This window comes from Galeopterus variegatus, unplaced genomic scaffold (genome assembly GCF_000696425.1).
Source record: "Galeopterus variegatus unplaced genomic scaffold, G_variegatus-3.0.2 Scaffold125, whole genome shotgun sequence".
NCBI lineage: Eukaryota > Metazoa > Chordata > Mammalia > Dermoptera > Cynocephalidae > Galeopterus > Galeopterus variegatus.
In genome coordinates this window covers 323,880-346,875 of record NW_007726236.1, presented here as the reverse complement: position 1 = coordinate 346,875, position 22,996 = coordinate 323,880, and the positions used below count along the sequence as shown (strand labels likewise).

Below are 22,996 nucleotides of genomic sequence, written 5' to 3'. Positions count from 1 at the left end.
TTTTTTTTTTTTTTTTTTTTTTTTGGTGAAGAGCAACTCAAATTGTTGACTTTCACTGCCCTGCTTCATGGGCTTTTATCATAACTACCAAAAAGACTGAAACATAAAAGAGGCTTTAAGAATTTTTGGTATTTATTTTGCTTTGATTTTTTTTTATTTTTTTTTTAGCTATCATATAATTTCAACACATTGTTATGATAGTCTTTTCCCTTTCCTCCCACATCTGTTAAGATTTTTAATGTCCCTCTCACTTGAATGTTCAGGTATAAGGAGTTACATGGTTGTGTTTTTATATTCCTTGGCCTGACATTTGATGTAGATTATCACTGACTATTACATTTGATCTTGATAACAATCCTGAAAATGTGACAACAATGCAGGGGAAACAAGTTAACGACTAGGAGTTTGATAGTCTGTTTAGAAACATGGCTTAATCTCAAAGCTTTGATCTAAGCCACGTTGCCTATCCTCTCAATGTCTCAGTTTCCTGATTTCTAAAACCGACATTTAAAAAGGAAAGACATTTCATATGTATAGATTGTTGAGTTTTTTTCTTTTTTCTTTTCTTTCTTTTTTTTTTTTTTTTTTTTTCTCTTAATCTATGTAATTTGGGGCAGAGGTAAAAGAGGCCCTATTGTTCCTTCTTCTGGCTTTTTCCAGTTGCGGTTTTTGATGCCAGGATACTGTTAGCTATTTTGAGATATATTGAAACACTAATCCATTAGTAAAGAGCATGTTTACTGCATCTTTAGATCCACAGACGTGCCTCAAGGATTCTATCTATGCAGGGTTTGCACAGATGGCATGGAGACACAAGTGTCTGAGAGATAAGGCTCCTTCCACAAGGAGTGGGAGGATGGGAAGTAAGTATTTCAGTGGGAAAACATTAGAGATAAGGCTCCTTCCACAAGGAGTGGGAGGATGGGAAGTAAGTATTTCAGTGGGAAAACATTTGCCACTCAGATAATGACTTATATGTATGTATATATATATATATATATATATATATATATATATATATCTTCCAGATTAGAAATTTCAGTGAGGTTCTGGAATTAGTTAACATGCATCGATCAAGGCTTTTTCTACCTTAATGACGACAGCATGCAGGGTGGTGCAATGAGCTCTCAAGTTAGAGTCAAACAGCCATGTACCTATATAGACTTTGTTATGAGCCTCCCTGAGGGATACAGAATAGGAATGGCCCATTTCAATCTGTCATGGCTTTCTCTTCTGTACTTGGTAATGATAACAAGTGAGGCCTAAAAATCTGGTTCTCGGGTGAGATTTTAGAGAGAATTCCCACTTACCCACTTGCAAACTGGTGATCTCATGTGAGTTCCTCAACCTTGTCGAGACTCAGTGTTTTGTTTGTAAAATAGGATAATAATATCTACCATATTAGGGTTACTGTAAATAATAAATTATATTTCAATTAAGTGTTAAGAATGGGCCCTAGCACAGAGTAAACACTCAAGTAAATATTTGCAGCTCTTATTAATGCTGTTATTATTATGAATAATGTTATTATCCTTACATTGAATTAATGGAGTTGGACAATCTCAATGTCATAATAAGGGTAACAACTAACAAGGAACATAGCAGTTGATGGGTCGGTATTTTAAAGGAATTAAATACAGTGCTAAAACAAGCAGGATCAAAGTGATTCAACAGATTGGGGCTTCCTTCCTTATCCTGCTATTTACACTGTAGTTCGAGGTACACTGCAGGCTCTCTCTGTAAATTTCTCAGCCAGGAAATAGACTAGCTATCCTGGGAGTTCTCCTTTCACCCATGAAAGTGTTTCTGTGGCATCTAACAACAGCTACCACCACCACAAGAATCAGCTCAGATTTATCAGTTCACTTTCTGTCAGGCCCTGTTATAAGAATTTTATATGTATTGATGTGTTTAAGCATCCTAGGAAGAAGGTAACACTATTCTACTTTCTCAATAAATATGTGGTATTGAATGTCTAAATTGAATGTCTAAACAGAGTATTGAATGTCTAAACAGAGTATTGAATGTCTATCATCATGACCATGTCTAATATTGTTCGAATATCTAATGATGTTAACTTCAAACTCTGTCTTTGTTTCAGCAGGAGATTTCACTTAGCTTTTGACAGCAGATGCTATGTAGATTCACAATCAGCTATTTGTCACCATGCAAAAGGATGACCTTGCTATGAGTTACATGTGTTATTCCAAAAAATAGTCTTTTTCCTTCCATTTGTCCTCATTAAAATATCTCAAAGTAAATCAAATATAACACCTGAGTAGAGAAATATATCATAAGCCTACCAATTAAAATGTCTCTTCACATCCAGTTTAAGCAGAGGAGCTATTTCTCTGTTTCTGGATGATAATGTAGTTTTTCAACAGGTATGCCATTTAAGATGTAACAGATACATTCTAAAAGTCCATGGAGGGCCGAGCCCGTGGCACACTCGGGAGAGTTCGGATCCTATATAGGGATGACCGGTGCGCTCACAGCGCTCACTGGCTGAGCGTGGTGCAGCTGGTCTCAAAAAGGACAAAAAAAAAATAAGTAAATAAATAAATAAATAAAAATAAAAGTCCATGGAGTTTAAGAATTACCTAATGGGACTGTTGCTTTGGTTTTTGTTTTTGTCTGTTTGTTTTAAGTGTACATCATGCTTTTTCTCTATTAGGTTCAAGTGAGAATTTGTTTCAAATGCCTGAAGTTAATTATTTTTCTCCTATTTGTGACATCTTCATGTGTCATCTCTTTATACCAGTGTACTTGTTTCAAAGTACAACAAAAAGCTAGCCAGTAAGTGAAAAGTACAAGAGCCACTCCGATAAGTAACGGGTAAACTGCATTTGTTTTGCCATGACTCAGGTGAGGAAGAGCTCAAAAAAAGAAATAAAATGTATTACAACTTTCATCCCCAACATTATTAACTTATTTATTATTTTGAAATTATTTTTCAATCCTGACTCCAATCAGAGAAACACTTGTTACGCACATAATAAGGTAAGGTGCTTAAGTAAATTCAATTTTAGTCACTCCCCTGTGCATATGCACAGTCTAATAGAACATGGTCCACAGAGAATAAGCCAGTTTAATCTATCATATATATTTGCTACTGGTATACATAGTTAACATGTAAACTGAATGTGGTCACAAAAACACACACACACACATAGAGTTTACACATTACCCAGATGTACATGCGTTTATACATAGTACTGATATATATCAAATCTGATGTAATTGATGTTCATTAAAATTATGCACATATATTAGAATATATGATATACATCTCAATAGAAAGGTAGATAAATATATAATACATTCCTAAGGATACCATATACATAAAATATAAATATACATACACTGATACTATTAAATCATTTCAGAAATTAGAAAGTCCTTTCCTAAAACACACAGATTGTCTTACTCAGTTGGTATCAAAAATGTGGTCTAAAAGGAAAGTTTAGCACTTCTAAGGTTGGTGCACTCGGAAAGGCTGTAGCCAAAAAAAAAAAAAAAAAAAGTCTTAAAAAAGATTTTTAATGATTAAATAAGAGTATAAAATTAAGCATTTTCCTCCTTGTTTGTTCCATCGTAGAAAGACAATTACAAAAGCAGAGTAGAGTCGAGGTGATCACTAAAAAAAAACGAAAAAAAATATCACTGCATTCATTTATTGTCCTATCTTTCACCCAAGATCAAGTTTCTTACGTTATTCATTTTCTTACACCAAGTGTCTAACACAGAAGCTGCTTCTTGTAAAAACATAAAAAAAGTTTGCTGAACTTAACTGACCAAGGGACCAATCTGATTTTAGCTTTTCTGGGAATTCCACACCACCCAAGTTTTCATGCATAATTTGAATGTGTCCACATGAGGCAGGCATGTGTCCAGCGCAGGACATACATCTGTGGAGTGGGTGGTGAAGGGAGAGTAGATAGGGAGGAAAGCATAGGAAATGGACAAGCCCTTCACAAAGGAGCCCAGTGCATCCTTAAAATCAATAGTTAGCATTGAGGAAATGTAATTTTAAAGAGACATATGCAAAGAATTTTGAAAGATAAGAGAATTTGGGGAGAGACAGGGAGTTTGTGGTTTTTTTCCCCAATCTAATCCTATTCAGTGATCATGTCAGGATGAAATTTTCAAGTAATATGCCACTTTTTCCAACTCCAAATACTAAAACTATTTACAGAATGTAAAAACAAACTACAATAACATCATTTCTGAACAAAGGCATGTACCATTTAATTTGAGACCAAAAAATTGGTTAAAATTTAGAAAGAAAAAAAATATTTTGTTTTTGCAATATAGAGAAATATCTTTGTTTAATCCTTGTTAAACATAACCAAATACATCCTACTTATATAAAGAGGGAAAAGTAAAAGACAACCCTTCTTGCTGTGTCCTTGCCCTCTTTCACCATTCAGTAAACTGTCTAACATTATTTAGACTACATTGGCACCATCTGTAAAGTTAGCCATGGGAGTAAAAAGACAGAGTCGTCCCTGGGTTAACAGCTCTATTTAATGAAGATTTCATATGAGAATGTAGCATAAGAACTTGAGTTCCACTAAATAGTAATGTCTATTTTTCTCACATTAATGATTCAATAGTGACTTTTGGAGAAAAAATTGGAAAAATAAACTAAAAATGTCAGTAATGTGAAATTTGAGATGCAGAATTGAGGAAACTGAGGCTCAGAAAAGCTAAGGGATTGTGTAAGTTGGCATCAATCTCTGATCATGAACAAGTATTGGGGACTTCAGTGTTCAGTGTTCTTTTAACTTTGGGTAGAAACAAAAAAAAAAAAACCCCAAAACAGTGAACCATCTGGACTACAGGCCCAGGGTTCTGAGAGGCCCTTGAGTAAGTTCAAATGAAGAGTGTCCCTCTTTTCAGCAACACGACAGAAACAGAAGCAGAGCAGATTTAAAGGCAATTCCAACTTTTAATCTGTGTTGGCTTCACAATAACTGATGCTCAAATATAAAAATAAAAGTCTTGAGGGAAAAAAAATTTGCAGTAGTTTCTCCCACTGAAGACATTTAGAAAGATACTGAAAAAGTTAACTAGAAACAATAAACTCGCACTGTTATTTTGCAAGGAAGTGATGAAGATATTTTCAGCATCAGTCCTTCATGATCTTGCAGAATGTAACACACCATAAATTGGGGTTTGAAGCTTCTATTCTAAGCCAGCAGATGTTGCTAGTGAGGACAATGCATGTATGCTTTATCCAAAAACCTTTTCATCTCCTGCCAGTCTCAATGAGGGAAAAGTAGCCACAGTTATTATTATTATTTCAAGGGAACTTATCTTCCCCTGAATCAAAAATGATGTCTTTGAACTGATAATATCAAAATGGTAGCACTAAATTTCATGTCTAGATTAATCAGTGTATGCCATTTGCATTCCCAGCCTCATGAGCTCAGAGAAGTTTCCTACATCATCCGATTTCATATTTTCCTATGAAGGTAGCCATTAATATAAGTACAGAATATACCATTCAGTATATGCCTATGTATTTAGTGTATGTGTGTATGTGTGTGTGTATACATATATATATATATATATATATCATCATTTACTGTATAGTTTATCCTTTCCTCATTGATTTTCAATGACATAGTGTTTGTCGTTTTGTATATACCAAAGTTATAACACTTTAATCTATCATCACTTTTTGCTCATGTGCATCACTTTTTAGGTTAGAAAGTTTTTCCCTAACAAATTTGATAACCATATTTTCGTGTAAAATATGCATTACTTGGTTATATATGTATGTACATAGATACTTTTTAATCTATTTGAAAATATTTTGTCTTCTAATATGAAAATCCAAATTTATTTTTCTCCTAAATACTTATTTATCTGAACCAACACAATTTTTAAATAATTCTTTTTTCCACTGATTGGTAAGACCTACTACATACTAAATTCTTGAATATAGAAATTTCTGTTATTGAGCATTCTATTATGTTTTATTGATTTTTTTTTCTTGATCCAGTTTCACTTCACTTAATTATCATAGTTTTATATGTCTTAAAATATGTTAGGCCCTTTCCAACCAACCTGTTTAACATTAATTAGTCTATAACATTTATACTTTGTATCATATAGAGGTTTTTCTTTTCTGTAGGGACACAATAAATATATCTAAAAGAACTATTTAAGTTGGTCTGGTCTAACTTTCCCAAATGCAGCAAGTTATATAAGGGTATTTTTTAAAGTTCATGGAAAAATAAAATTAAAAGATAATATGAATCCATGAACTTTTTGAAGTACCCTCATACATTCAAATTCACTTAAAGAGACTTCTGAATAGCACAAGAAAAGTATATCTTGCTTAAAATTACATTCCTATTATTGTAATTATTTGTAAAGTTATAGCCATAAAAGAGTATAATAATTTTCATTTTAACATATCAAAGAATCTGGCCTCATGCCAGAAAAAAATATTTTATTGATTAATTGGAGGATAGATATAGAAGAAAAATAAAATGAGAAAAAACAAAACAAAACCCAAACAAAACAATAAACTCAGTTGGAAGCACACTAATTCTATTCCGATAGTCACAAGGTCCTGATAGAGTTTCATGTGATAAACTGCTAGGAGTAGGTGATCAGTACATTAAAAATATTTGGTGAGTGGGGTGAATGACTCTAAGTGAAGAAGAAAGAAAAATGACCTCACACTTCACTTTATTGGTGGCACTCTCCAAGGGGTGAGGGCCCATGCCTGAGGTTACACACTTAGTTATGTTAGGAGTAAATCAGTAGTAGACTAGACGGAATCTGAATACTTGCCTCCAGAGCCTAACAGCCTGCTTAATTTGTTGGTTTTCTTTCTATTGGACTGTTTTTCATGATGGTTAATTTTCCTTCAGCAATAAAAACTGTAGGACTCTACTAAGCCTCCTCGGCCTGAGGTTTCAAGAGCTGGTAATCCAATTTGTGGATTACCCCAATTTCATGAATCCCCTTTCATTCCCTGGCTGCCTGCCTTTACTGCTAACCACACCTCCACCCAAGAGCCCACAAAGGAAGCAGGAGAAGCTGACATTTAAGAGAGCCAGCGCTGCTGTTTCGCGCACCTGAAAGGAAAACATTCTGCAAAGCAAACTTGCTCCTGAGAAGTTGTGTGTAAATCTGTTTCATAATTTTACATTATCTGATGAAGACAATTCATTGCAAGACATATACATTTATATTATTTATATTTATTCAAACAGCCCTAAGTTTGAATTCCTGTTTTGCTACTTAACTAGTTACATGGCCATGGGCAAATGGGCAAGTTCTTTATTCTTTCTTAAGTAGTTTCCTTCTTTACCAAATGAAGTTATTAATAATTATTTTGCAGTGTTATTTAAGTAAACACAACACTGAGTGCTTGTTCTTGGGCACCGAGTAAAGAGTAGCCATTATTGTTACTCTTATGATCTTAAATGTGTAAGGTCTTAAATGTTAAGATCGTAAATGTGGAAGAGGAAAGAGCTCATTATTTAAATAAGTGGCTCTGTCTCTGAAAAGCAAGGAAGCATTCTGAAGAAATTGGTCACCCTCAAATCTTGACGTTTACATTAATACTTCCCAAATTCCTTATGTCTCTTATCTCTCATAAACTCTACATTTTAAAAGACTACATCTACCAAATGAATATTTTTTTTTAATTAAGGAATACTTAGTGTGCTCATTTTAAATTTCATCAAAGGCATCTCAATGGCAAAATGAGATAGCCTCTGTAAAGATACTAAGTTTATAGAATGATAGCCTGATGCAAATAGTTGTTTTATTTAGCTTGTATTAAGAGAGGTAAGAGTGTAAACTGTTCTATGTTTCTTGAAATATTGAGCATATGTAACTCTTCATTTTTAACTTCAAGGACCCTAAAAAGTATAGATACTCCAGGTTGGGAACTGTTAGTTTTCAAAGATGTCTGCTAAGTACTGGGATATTTTTATTTTTAATGTACTCTTTAAATTATTCCGTTTGGAGGGTCCCAAGTGCTTCAGATGTCAGATGGGTTGTGCCTTTTGCCAGGGGTTGCTTAGTTAACTGTTTATTTGATGAATGGGATTTTCTGTGCTGCTGAATGTTTCATGGCACATGTCAGAGAGTTCTTGGCAGCATTTGTGCTGGAGAACTGAGAAACATATTGGCTCTACAGCAGCTCGATCAGCTCCCAGGCAGGAACAGGGCTTTTGCCAAGAAAAATTCAGTAAAATAAAAAACACAAATACCAAACTCTCACACAATCCGAGGAAAACTGCCTTTGATGTCCAGGATTAAATGAATGCTGGGATCCAGGTATTTCAGGTGGCCCATGAATGGAAGAGAGAAAATGTCTCAGAACTTCAAAAGAGAAGCAGAAATGGGATTCCCTTGTTCTGGAGGCAGACAGCATGCATACATTTCTGGATTGCTTAGAAAACGCAACTAGCTGTTAAGAAAAATAAAATAGTCTTATATAATTTCTCACATGTTTGTTCCTTATGGAGATCTATGTTTATAAGTTACTGAAAGATGTAATCTGATTTTTCATTTCAACTAAGAAACAATCAATAATTGAATTTTGTTAAAGGCCATAGCAGTTACTGAGCATCTTAGACCAAATATTTAGATGGCTACATTTTAAAAAATGATCTTGCCCAATATCTAGACATTTTATAAGCATTGGTTAGTTACTAGGTGTATTTTCTCTGAGGACTCGGAATAGGAAAATGACCTTACATGTCATATGACCTCTAAAGACTCCTAAACCCACTAAAAACCAACTTTTTTTACTCAGTAATGCTATAGAAAGAAGAAGGAAGTAGAGGATTTTTTTTTCAAATTAAATACTAGTTTGACAAAATAAAGATGAGAATGTAAGTATCTACCAGCAATTTAAGATGAATAGCACCAGGCTTCTTGTCATTACTCTGAATCTCCAGAGTCTGTGTGGAATAAAAGCCATCAGCAGTCATCTCCTCCCAGGTACAACTGCCATCAGTTCCTCCTTCAACACTCTGCACTTGGCCAGCCCATGTCCCTGCCCCTGAGGCAGCCTTGCTCTCTCTTTCCCCTGGTCTAAATGTTGCTTCTGCTACTGGCTTACTGAGGCTCCCAGGATTCTTGGGCGACCAGTGGCCTGCCTGGCTCTCTGGGTTCCCATCTATTGGGGCCTTGTCTTGCTTTATTCAGAAATGCAGAGGGCTGTACTCAGCAGCAGACAGATGCTGTTCCAACAGTGGGTTTGCCACTTCTCTGGCAGCTGAATAGACGTGTGTTCTACAGTTCAGGCCTAGTCACTTGGCTGTCTTCTACCCTGGCTCTGTGCTGAGCAACCTCCAGCAGATGGTTTATTGGGATTGGCCACCTACACCCACTTTGTCTCTAACTGCCCTTGATTAGCCTGAAATATATTAATGTGAACCATTATAACACCAAAAACCAGCCATCAAGCACCTTCTATGTGTCCCATGCTTGTTGAGCTACATTACAAAAACTCTTCTATTTCTGACAGCAGTGAAGTAGGCATTTTTGTCCCCATACTGAAGCTTGGAGAATTTAAGTATCTTGTCCAAATTACATAGCTATTAGCTAATAGATAACTGAGCATGGATCCAACTCAGTATTTATCTAAACTGATTCCAAGAGCATAGATGCAGTTTCTAGTGCATGCTCCCCTTGCCCTGTGGGATATTGGCTGAGCTTCTGTTTACTTAGTCGGCACTGGCCCTGGACATTTTTTTCAACCTCATCATCGTGCCATTAGTGTTTACAAATAAAGGGACAACTTACCTCTTTTCTCTTTTTCCACCAAGTGGTGCATTTTACTAGTTGTGGTTCTCTTAACACTACTTACGTTCTACCCCAGTCTCTTTCTCCCTTGATTTCAGGATAACCATTGCGCCCATGGCTGACCTACGGCACTCTGATTCAGTGTCACACTTATTTTGTGCTAACTTCACCAATGTACCAAACCATGTTTTCAAGTGAGTACAAAACTAGCTTTGAATTTTAAGAATTCCGTAAACTAAGATTTTTTAAGTTACCTTGTAATTGGAGAATAAAGAATGAGATTGAGCATTAGCAGGAATGATGTTCTAACGATCAGTTTCCAGAGATCTGATTTTGATCTGGCCACTACAGCCTCCTTCTGTCAGTGAGAGAATGGAGATGTATCCACTGCATATAGACTGGGGACACATTTTTCATTATAACAGAGGAATCCTGATACTGCAAGGTCAAGACTGGGTGAGGTGGGTAAGGTGAGTGATGTACTCACTCCAGGTCCAAAATATAAAGGAGGATGCTAAACATTCAGTAATCGAGGCAATTAATATTTCTTTTTTTTTTTTTTTTTTTTTTTTTTTTTTTTTTGTCTTTTTTCATGACCGGCAACGGATCGCAACCCTCAGGGTCACGCCCGTACCGGACCGGGACCGGCAAGGGGATCACAACCCTCGGTGTTGCTCCCGCCCCTCGCTCAGCCAGTGAGCGGCCAGTCTGTATGTGGGATCCGAACCCTCGGCGGGAGCGCTGCCACGCTTCCCAAGCAGCGCACTGTAGCAGTGCGCCACCGGGCCGGCCCAAGGCAATTAATATTTCAATGCACTATTTTAAAAACTTAATACAAAAATGTCCATAATGAACAAAATAGTAAAATTTTAAATAAAGATAGGATTAGTATTACTAATTTTTCATTTTGCCTCTGGCTCCACAATGTCCTATATAGTACTGCAATACAGTATTTTTCGAGGACTAAAGAAACCAATTTAGTATGTTGGAAACATGTTTACTAAAACAAGTGCCAGTAACTAGAGTAGTTTGGGAAAAATTTCATCATTAGATATCATTAAAATTAGAACAGAGTGCACTGTTAATTTTTAAGATGTAACAGGCATTAATAAAATCACTTTTACCGAAAGGATAATAATGGCAAACACAGAGTTTCGTCAGACACTGTTTTAAGCACTGTACTCTCTTAATTCTCATGACAACCTGCTGAGATAGAACAGTCCCACTACTGCAGCATTCTCAGTGGCACATTCCTTAGACTACAATGCCTGTGGAACTGTGTGGAATAGTGACTCTGGTAAAATTACGGTTCCCATTTATAGAAAACCAAGCTCATGTACTAATAGAACCAAGTTTCAAACCCAGGCAGACCGGATCCAGGTTCCTTGCCGTTAACCATAATACATTGAGAGTCAATCATAGTAACTTAAGAACTGCAATAGATCTCTGACATTCACCAATCGACAGCCAAATGCAGAAACTAAACTAACCACATAAGATATTTTTACAAAATTTTGATGAATAAGTAGAAATTAACTCAATATCTTACAGGCACTGGCAGCCCCTTAGCCTCTGCCATCAACTAGCCAGAGTGACCAAAATGGAATGAGATACAATTATAAACATGTTAGCTCTTCATGCTAAATAGCACTATAATTATATGATGAATCTAGAGGCACTGTGAAGGATTATAAACGAAAGAATAAAGGATTCAGAAAAAAGCCTTGATATCTTGTTTAATACACAGGCCCTCTCAAGTAACCGCTGTTAACAATTCATGCTGCTAATACACATGTGGATTTCTCATGATCTGATTTACTGCTAAATTAAACAGCAAAAAAATAAAAACTCTAATGCCCTTACTATAGAATAGTTATTATTGATGTTTTTGAGGCCTATAATAAGCCAGTATCATAGTAGGAATATCTTTCAGGAGCAAGATAGAGAGAGCAGTGTGGTTCTTGGAAAAATGTTATTTCAGAGAAGAAGAAGGTTAGGACAGGGGCTGGCAGCAGGATACTGTGGGGAAGAAGCAAGGGCAGAGAAATCCAGAAATAAAATATAAAAGCCCTTTATTCCATACAAAACAGTGGGTGTTTGCATAGCACTGGTGAGTAGGTTGGTGCTGTTAATCATACAGTGTTAATTGATAGTTATAATCCCATTTAGTGTGTGTGTGTGTGTGTGTATATATATATATATGGTAAATCCGATAATCTTCTGCTCCTTCCTCCTCTTGCAAATGGATCATTGAGGATAACTTTACTTTTGGTGGATTTAGGGATATTTTCACGCCCAGATAACTTATTCAAGAGTTCTCACAGTCCTTCACCAGTCTTTGGCTGAGTTGCAGAAATCAACCCTAAGCTCAGCTCCTATGCTGACCTATATCCCACTGGTCACATAAGGAAGTATATATAAATGTGGGTAGATTATAATCTACCCATCCAGACAAGAGGAAGAACAATCAAAAGGGCAAGGTTGGCCAGTGTTGGAGACTCAGAAGTATTCTTTTCATATATTGTTATTACTATGCACCTATTTTATTATACATTTATAACATGCTACCCTTCACAATTTTCATGCAGTTCTGACTCTTGCTAAATAAACACTCAAAGTGCTACTAGGAATCATTTGATTTAATTTGAATTCTGGTTTTTTTCTGTAGTTTGGTCACCTTTGCAATCGGATTAGGGAGAGGTCTGTACTCTAGCTCCTTGCCTTGTGCTAGGCAGATATAAATCTCTCGGTATTTGTTAGAAGGAGTGTTTTGGACAGTCACTCAACTACAATTCAGCTGCTTTTGACCAGCTCAAAAGAAATCACTTAGCAAAGAGTCTTTTTTTGAAATCAAGCCTAAGTTTGGACTCAAAATTAAAATACCTATACTGGAGCAAAAAACAAGCTTTCACTGGTCATGGCTTTAGCTGTAAGCCCAAAAATCCATTAAAGAATCTAGTTGACCCCAGGAAGCTTCTAAATGAGACACTGGCTAAAATTACAATATAAAATGTTTTCCACAGTGATACTTAAAAAAATAGAAGCACAATCCTAATAGCTGATTGCTTCAAAAAGGGAAAATATACATGGCCATTCAGAAGATCAGGTTTTCACAGGGAAGAAAATTCAATCAGTAAGTTAGGAATTTGAAGAATTATACGAAGCCTTCCAGATCTTGAGAGGACCAAGAAAGAAGGCACTTATACATTCTTACATACAATGGAGATAATTTTTTTTTAGATTTAAACCTGTGTATTTTTATCTTTTGTAATCTTAATTCCTAAGTGTTGCGGTGTATTTTGCTTAGGGTAATATCTCTTTCCTTGTTGTCTCTTGATTCTCCCACCCACTGGATCTATGGCTAAACACATTTGAGAAATGTATAGTCCTGCTTTGTTTGAGTCTGGTAAGTTTTATTTTTTTATTATTAAGTACATTCTAAGATCAAAAAATAGGCATTATTTTTTCGTTGTAAAAGCCGCAATTTTTGAGAGAAAAAGTAAACATTTCGAAGGATTTGTGCACTTTAACATTTGAACACGGGGTGGGAGTTGTCCATGAACCACAGCATGTATTACAGAGCAGCGAATAACTCAGATAACTGGAGGGGAGTTCCTCTCACACAGGAAGGGGGCAACCATCCAGATGCTTGAAGAAGAGCTTAAAAAGAGGGAAAAGGAAGCAGATGGAGTGGACCTCCTCCCCACCAGAACTGAACCTTAAGAAGAATGATACTCAGATAGGACTGTAGAATTTAGAAACTACTAGTGCTGGTACCTGACTCACCTGGGGAATCTGAAAGCCTCTCAGAGAAGCCCTGGTTCTGGCAAAGTGCTCTATCCATCAAGGTCTGGGAGTAGAGGTGGTCACGGCAGAAGGGAGTTCTCCTAGGGAAGCCTGAGAGACTTCAGCAGGTTGGAGAAAAGTTCTTGGGATCTCCATGTGGTCTCAGAGGTAGCAGAAGGACCAAAGGACCAGAAAAGGCCTGCAATCCACTCTAGGAGTCTTCCAGAATCTTTGCAACTACAGTCTCAAGTCCTGAAGGGTATATATCCACACACAGTGCCCATACAACCAGCCAAGTCCTTTTCTTTCTTTCTTTTTTTTTTTTTTTTTTTGTCCTTTTTGAGACCGGCCGCACTGCGCTCAGCCAGTGAGTGCACCGGTCATCCCTATATAGGATCCGAACCCGCAGCGGGAGCGCACTCTCCCGAGGGCGCCACAGGCTCGGCCCCCAAGTCCTTTTCTGATGCTTAAAACATTTGGTTAGTACCAGAGCAGTGATAAGAAGATGTTGTGCTAAATTCCACTGCCAGATATCCTTTCTAATGTACTCTGGTGGAAGGATATAATTATACTATTTTATTTTAAATAGAAGGGTCTTTCATGTCTGATCCGGCTCTTTGAGTTTTTGCAAACATAACTCTTAGTGTGTTCTTTCATAAACTAATTATGATACCAATTCTCCAGGGTAAGTTTTTAGTATCCCCATTTTCAGGTCTGGTAACCAAAGCTCAGAGAGTTTGAAGAACTTTATCAAAGTTTCACAGTTAGTAAAAGCTCATTCCGTTACATCACGCTAAATCCCAACAAATGGGTTCTAACAAATGAAGAGACTCATAAAACCTCTGAGGAACTGACAGTTTTTGAAAAATAGTTAACTTTCTTTGTCTCTATTCAACATTCATCTTCAGGACTATTTATTTTCTCAGTAGACATAACCTATTGGGTATTGGAATGACGGTCAAGGTATTGAGAAATTCCAGTTCTAGTTTCAGGTCTGTCATTTACTGTGTGAATCTGGGCAAGTACATTTCAGTTTCCACATCTGTCCAATTGAGATAAAAGTTGCACATTTCCCTCTCAGTATTATAAATATTTCTATTCTTGCATTAACTTATATAGAATGGGATAATATGCAAATGTAGTTTTATGGTAAATTTAAAATGTACTCAAATACTCTTATGTAAAATATATCAGAAATGAGGATGTTTGGGGAGACAGTTTCAATTTCTGGACATTGTGTCATGGACTGGTCCAGGTACTAAAGATGTAATGATAAAAAGGCCCAGTCCCTGGCCTGGAAGAGCTCCCAGCCAGATGGCCGGAGTTAGGAACATGCATGGCTGACCAGAATGTGACTAGATAGATGCAAGAGTAATGGGAAGAGCCTGGAGTCAAGTACATGGATCTCTGCCTGGACCTCAGAAGAAGTACCTAGATGGGAAATGTCTCACCCACAGTTCTGTGTGGTAGGGGTAGCTTTTGAATTGGTTTGTGAGAAATACAAATATCCTAGAAGCTTTATGTTTCGTTGTTATATAATAAGAGAAAAGTCAGTACATTTTAGAGGCTCTCAATTAAACATGAACGTATTTTTGTGTATATTCCAAGCAAGTAAAGATTAGGAATATAACAGCTGCTCATTGGCAATGGAGCCCCCAAAGGGTATAAAACTAAGTAGTTTCAAAAAATGTTATGGAGAATTTAGGTCTCCTTGAAAATTTGGGTTTCTTATTTGTATAATAATAATAGCTGTGATTTATTGTATGTTTTATGTATACCAGGCATTGTACCAAGAACTCTGTACAGACATTTTCATTTCATTTTTATGACAGTCCCATGTGCTAGGTACTAGTATTGTTCTCGTTTCACAGATAAAAGTAACTGGGGTCAGAAAGCTTAAGTGGCTTACCCCAACCAAGCCACAGTCACGGAGCTAGTAACTGGAAGAGAGATCTGAACCCAGACAACGTGACTCCACAATCCTTATTCCTAGTTCCTAACCACATACATTATTTTTCCCTCTGGGCTAGGACAATTTATGAACTACACAGAAAAAAAGTGGTGCACACTGTTGTAAAACCTGTTTTCAAAATTATGGGTGCATTTTTCAACCGCCTTACTCTGCGACTATGCACAAAGGATTGCTGGTCATTAAGCCACAGATCAAGCACTACCCTAATAAACTCCTCTAATATTTCCTGGAGGTAAGAAAAAAAAATACATAGTGCTCCAGTGAATCTACCAATGCATGGCATTTCCCTGACTTACAAAGAATACAATGTAATTGACCCAGTAAGAAAGATTATATTCAGGGCACTGCATCTTCAATGAAGTAATAACTGCCATCAGGAACTTCACAACAACGAGTGATTCTGCTATAAATTTGATGGTGTTTTGCTGTAACCCACTCTGATGAATTGCATGTATAGATGTGGCCTAATATTAATACATAATGAACATATGTCTTGTTGAAATGTCTTTTGTTATTTGTGTTGTTGCATATGCAAGAACAGTCTCCAACAGTTTTTCCTAGCATATATACACAGAACTGGGTTTTATAAGGCCTTAATCTACTGATGATAGAAAATTTGTGTTTACCTAAAAGAATAGTTCACCTTTACTTCTCTTCTAAAATGTCAATAAATGATCATCAAGTAAGAGATTAGAAACCCTGTGCATACAAAAGTGGCAGTAAAAGAAAGTCCAAAATGCCATGTAAACAGCACAAATAGAATAACTTCGTGGGCATGTTACATTAACTTAAATTTTCAAATGATTGTAAGAGGATGTCCCTCAAAACTGCTAGAGATATTGGCTTTTGTAAAGAAAAGCAATCTGAAGTGAAATTTGGATATGCACCAAAAGCTTCAGTCTTCAAGGACTTTTCAATTTCCTCCAGTTTGCATGTTTGGAAACTGAATGCTTCAGCATATCTCTAATAAAAAAATCATCTCCCAAGGCTCCTTTTCTATGCAGGCAAAATCAAATTAACTTCAAACAGAAGAGGTTAGATGCATACATAAAGGAAGTATCAAAATGTAACATCAACTCACTCCAGCTCTCTAAGGTCTCCTAATATCTACCCAGCAGAGAAATCCAAATATTAACTCCACCCAAGATCACTCTGCAAAATCTAAAGAGAAGTGTAGTTTCCAAAAGGGAATAGCACTGAATGAATTATTCCACTATCCAATCAGGGTTTCTATTGACAACACTATAGTTCTCTGGATTTTTCCTTAACATTTGATGGGAACTAACAGAATTCCAGGCTCCATTCACAGCCTTGGAATTGTATAGCATCCTTGCTATGATACTTGTGCAGCCACTTGAACCAGGGGATCGCTGTGCTTTGGCTGGTGGAGCTGAAGTGATGCTCTGTACCATCTGCACCACACAGCCTCCCCAGCAACAATGCATTGCACTGATATGCTCATAGAGCACACTCGTGGGGATGTATTAGAGCAATACATCACCAAAACGCTTTAGCTTCTTACATGGTGTATCGTCATATGAGGTAGAAATGATTGCCAGGGGTGCATTTTAAAGACTTAATTTCTAACATTTTGTATTAAATGATGTCTATATTACCTTTGTGGTAGTTTGAAAGATAAATTTTGGGATTCTGCTATGGTTGATTTTTGGGTGCTTTCCCACAGCATGAAAGCATTCTTACTATAAATCATTTCTAATAGGGTCACTCAGTAATTGAGCTTTACCTAAGTATGGCACAGAATGAATGAAGAGGTCTGTGTGTGTGGCTGTGCAATCAGCCCTGAAATCCAGTCTTCAGTGTGAGCCCTGGTTCTGGGCTGCATCTTCCCCAGGGGAAGCCGTACGGCCTAGTGGTGGGCACTGGGCAGGAAACACAAAGGCCACGTGGAGATGCTTCCTAGAGGTAAAAAGCTCTGTGCAGGCAACTATTTCCTCTGTTCCAATCCTGCATATTTCTTAATGACACGCTCTGCAGGTTATAGTTATGTGTACCACAGAATTCTGATCTCTCTTTTCACTGTCTAATTATATTAAATGAAAAGATGGAGTAACTTTTAGAAAACTAGCAATTTTCAAATTCTAAAAATAGATATTAAACCTTCTTCTATTATCATTTTTTTTTTCATTATCCAAAATATGTTGCTTAGATGTACATTCATGAGGGCAGAGCCCACATCTATTTTGCTTACCATTGTTTTCCCAGCGCACTGTGCCTGGCCTGTAGAAAGTGTTCAATAAATATTTATCAATGCATTAATAGTCATGCTTCCCCTTTATAGCAGACCCATTTCATCAGCAAATTTTCTTTGGAAGCAAAGCATGACATCCCTCAAATGTAATTGTCCTCTCTCATAGCCAGAAATTTAACTGCATCTAATAATGGTAAATAATGGCAGTTTTTTAAAAGGGATGATTCTAACCTATAGACCTTGCTTAAATCAAACTTAGGAAAAGGAAAATTATCTTTATAATACATATGAAAGAGAGGGAGAGAATGAGAGAGAAATAGAGAGAGAGAGAGATAAAATGAGACAGAGAAAGGAAAAGAGAAAATAATTTATTAGTAGGATTTACCACTGCATTTAAATTTGATTAGTTTCATTTAAAAGTATAATTTTTCATGCACGTATCTTCAGAAATGTTTTTATTTTCTAAAAAGATATCCACACACATAGAGTCTGTGCTGTGGGGCAACTATAAAATACACAAGAAAAAATTGTATTATTTTTACTACTTTATAATCACATTTTGTAAATTATAGTTTTTAGTTAATTTAGTGACAAATTTCCTGGTGTATTTAATTATCAATCATAGACTTTGTTGGCTGCTTTTGACAGCATTACATATTCAATATAAAACAAAACAAAAAACACTAAAATTAGTTTTTATATTTGCATTTCAAACTAATACTAGTGCATTCCTGATTGCCTCCCTATTGAATCAAGTTCTTACTCTTTTTTTACTTGTTATATTATACATCATAGGTCTCCAGAATAGCTTTGATTTTAAGCTTCCTGAAGAAAAACATTTTTTTTTTACTTGTAAATTTAACAGCCTCACTTTCACTAATTACCAAACACAAACACACACCTCCCCCTTCAAAGTGCCTCCACTTTTCTTTTATATATTCTATGTAAAACAGATGCAGGCCCTGAATGTTTTTGTTGGTTTGTTTTCTGTTTTGCTTTGTTTGTTTATTAATTTATTTATTTTAACTTCTCAATATATATTGTTGTTGATTTTTGTGTCCCTTTACTCGTTCCTCATTCCCCCCTCCCCTCTCCCCGTCTTAACAAGTTCAAGGACTTGTGATTGTTGTGTCTTCTTCTTCCCCACACTTTGTTTGTATATTTTCTTATTTATTTTTAGCTTCCACAAATAAGTGAGAACATGTAGTATTTCTCTTTCTGTGCCTAACTTATTTCACTTTTTTTTTTTTTTTTAAAGCATTGACAACTCCTATTCTAAAAGAAGGCTTTCCTCAATCCTCATTTTAATTTTCTGGTTCTCTCCCCTCTGGCTCCTCCTTTCTTACCCCCTTTGCCCAATCTACTCTGTGGTTAAGTAGCCCTTCTTTGGAGCTATAATTTGTAAATACTGCACCTCTATGACAGAATTATCACACTCTTGCTAATCCTTTCTGCCATTTTAATAATAAGCTCCTTGTGATCAGCAGTTATATTCTAATCCAAAACTTGTATCTGTATTCCTACTATGCAAGTGATGGACTACTACCTATTGGTTGTGAATATTCTGAACTATTATTACATTTTCTAATCTCAGCATTTTTTCACTTCAAGATAATTCTCAGTGAGATGCTTCACATACAGAAATCAATGAGTAATGCCAGCTGAGGGACAACTCTAAGAACAGCATGAGAAAATAAGAGATGAAATTCTAACTTGTTCATTTGTTCTCCCTGTTACTAGCATAAGTAAAAGATTTGGAATCCAAAATAAAATACTGTTATCTGTGAATATAAAACAAGTCTTACCATCTGTAATAGATAACTGTGAGCTGCATACACAGCAGCTGACAATTTATCTAAAAAGAGATAACTGGTAAAAGTATTTAATTCTAAGTAGACCTTTAAGATTGATTTTACCTTAACACCACTGCCCAACAGCATTCCATATTTTAGTTCCTAAGATCACAAGATGATGGGATTCCAATTTTTCTTTATTTTAACGAAATGTTTAGCTGAAGAACATTGCTAAGTAGTTTTTCAAACTGTAGCCAAGCTAAACATTATGTAAAAATATCAATAAATAAGAATATGAAGGGCATTATATCTATTGTTATGACTGACAATTCGGAACAAGGATAAAGAAAATTCTGCCACAGTATAATATAGTCATGTATATATACATCTATATATACCTGTATGTCTTTCTGAAGGAAAAAACTAAATTAAAATTACAGTGGTACAGCATAGTAATATTTTTTTATTGGGAAGCCTGAGTTCTTAGGAGATGGAAGAGATTGTTAAAATGGGCATTAACCAATAAGCTTATCTATAGTGTGCAATAATGTGATCTAATTATCTTTTTATTTGGGCATTTGTGATCTATAGATATTATGAGGTTGGGGCGGAGTTCTTTAAATAATATTTAAATGTAGATTAAAAGGTATGAAAATTAACACCTAAATTCAGCAGAGAAGGAATTCTGTTTCCCTAATTTTAAAAAACCATTAAGGCTAAAATTTGGTGCTGCCCAATCCATGCCAAGTTGATAGAGAATATTATGAGAAACACAATGACCCTGAATATCTCCAATTTTAATACTGAATCCAGTGGCCTAGACTTTCTTGTGCTTTTCATTCTTAGAGATCTTGAACAAAATTAAACAGATTTTATATTTCTCATAAGTCATTCTTTATTTGTTCACAGCAGGAGTATAGTGTTTAGGACGCAGGACAAGACCAGTTCCAGAATGTCTACTTAGGAAGGGACAGCACACAATATTTGATGGGGGTAGTTAGGAAGCTTGTTTTGAAGCTGCCAATAACATTTTTAAAATTTTATTTTGAGATAATTATAGATTCACCTGTATTTGTAATAAATAGTGCAGAGAGATATCATATATCCATTACTAGCTCTTTTCAAATGCTAATATCTTTTCAAAATGTAATACAGTATCACAACCAGGATATTAACCTTAATACAATCTACCTATGTTATTCAGACATCTCTTCTTTTGTACTTATTTGTATGTATGCAGCTGTGTATGCATGTGTATGCATGTCTTGGATTAGATATTATAAAACCATCACACATCACGCTAAGCACACATTTCAGATTCTTTTTTTCTTAAGTTGCATTTCCCATTTTAACATGGTCCTCTATAGAGATCATCCAGGAAATTAATATTTTCTCGAAGTCAAATGATCCTAATTTGACAACACCAGCACTACTCACCAAACTGTGGGTAGAGTAAAATGAAGTGTTGTGTACCAGCTTCTAATGCAGGGAAGGTGCCATTTGTTTTACAGGCTGGGAGAAAAACTGATTATTAGCTCCTGTTTTCAGATACTAACCCTGGGATTGATTACATTTTGTGCTTTCGATTGCTAGCGGTGGAATGGCTACACAGGGAAGCCTGCGTTAGACTCCTAAAAAGACCAAAAATCATGAAGAGCCCTGATCTAATTTGGAGTGTGAGGGTGGGGGAAAGTGAGCTGAGAGCTTGCTGTGTAAATGAATACACCAAGATTCACCCAGGTTGCAGTACTGTCGCCCAGCTTTTTCATGAATATACATGTAATATGAAGGGGAAAATAGTAGAAAAATATGACTGGATTAGCACAGACAATCCTACCACCGGAGAAACAATTCGAACATCAAGCAGATCATTGCATAAGATCTACATAGGAAAGATGGCCATGTCACTAAAGTTATCAGGAAAGGGTTAGATTTTCTGATAGTGGGTTTTTAAGACAAGTGTCTTAAAGCAGTAAGGAGAGTAAGAAGTCATGTGTTGAAGTTAACACAACAATAATTTCCCCATCAGTCCTCAAAGTTAATGGTTTCAAAAGTATGTTGCCCTAAGAAAATTCTTTTATTTTTGTTCAAGGCAAGCTAACAACTATCCTTTAAAGTCAGTATGCTAAAAAGAGATAATACCAAGTTGTTTGTGTGGCCATAAATTCTTATATTTCTAGGTCAGTCTTGATCAAATACTCTCTTCCGTCCACCCCATAAATATACTTGTACTCTCCAACCCATCTGTCCCAGTTTCGTTGGTTTGGAAAATGTCGTCACTGTAAATGTTCTATTCATTTTCTACCAACCATCTAAAGTTTCCCTCTTATGTTTAACAATTTTAAAATTATTTTAGCTCTATGAAAAAAAGTAAGGAACAAATGGGCAGCTATTGGCAGACAAGATAAAGATGATGAGCTATTCTTATTTTGACATCAAATGAGTTAGAAATGTGCAGATGGTAGAGCAAGGAATAACAAGTTTCCTTCTGTTAGACAGAGGATTCTCTGTAACCTAAGGCTGGGAAACCAAAATGAATGGACCATCTGGGTTTGGAATGTACATGGTCAGTATCAATACTGTCACTATAGTTTAGCATGTTGATTTAAATGTTGCAACCATAGTATATCTATACCATTGTGATGGAAAAATGAGTGAGAGTTCTGAATCTCAGCCCCATATAGAAATGAAAAGGTCAATGCATAAAACAAAAGGAATAGGTGAGGAAGTCTGGAATGTTCTTGAGTCTGACACACAGACACACTCAGTCACTACAGTTTAATATTGTGTTTCTTAAACCTAAAAAGTGTGTGCAAACCTTTAACAGAAAAAGAAAATTCACAGGTCTCCAAGAATATATCTACATACCTCACTCTATGCACAGATTCTGAGAATTCTGACTTAAGAAATAATGGGGTAAGAGTTAAGCACATGGAATCTGGTATCAGATCTGGATTCAAGTCCTTTGGGCCCATTAGTAACTCAACAGCTTTAGGCAGGTTAATTAAACTTTCTAAACCTGTTTCTTCATATGTAAACTTGGGATTAAAAATACCTGCCTCTAAGTGAAATAGGCCAGACACAAAAAGACAAATCTGTATGATTCCATTTATATGAGGTATCTAATGTAGTCACATCCAAAAAGAAAACCAGGAAGTAGAATGGTGGTTGCCAACAGGATGATGGGAGAGGGAAACATGGCATTGTTATTTAATGGGTATAGAATTTCAGTTTTGCAAGATAAAAACATTCTGGAGATCTGTTGCCCAACAATGTGAATATACTTAACACTGCTCGGGAGTAAGAAAGATGGCGATGGGTCTGGAGCGGCCGTGACAGGAGACAGCGCGATCCTGTGAGCCGTGCGCTGTGATACCAGAGTATTGATTGCATTTCCAAGAGCAACAAAAGGCGAATAATTCTTTCAACAACGATCCTACATCGACAAAC

General features: G+C 36.1%; 1 protein-coding gene across 7 annotated transcripts in view; it reads right to left on the bottom strand.

Moving 5' to 3' along the window:
• The window catches only part of NRXN1 (neurexin 1), a 682,451-nt gene that overhangs the window by 620,862 nt on the left and 38,593 nt on the right, over window positions 1-22,996 (bottom strand). The gene's annotated exons all lie outside the window — the stretch shown is intronic.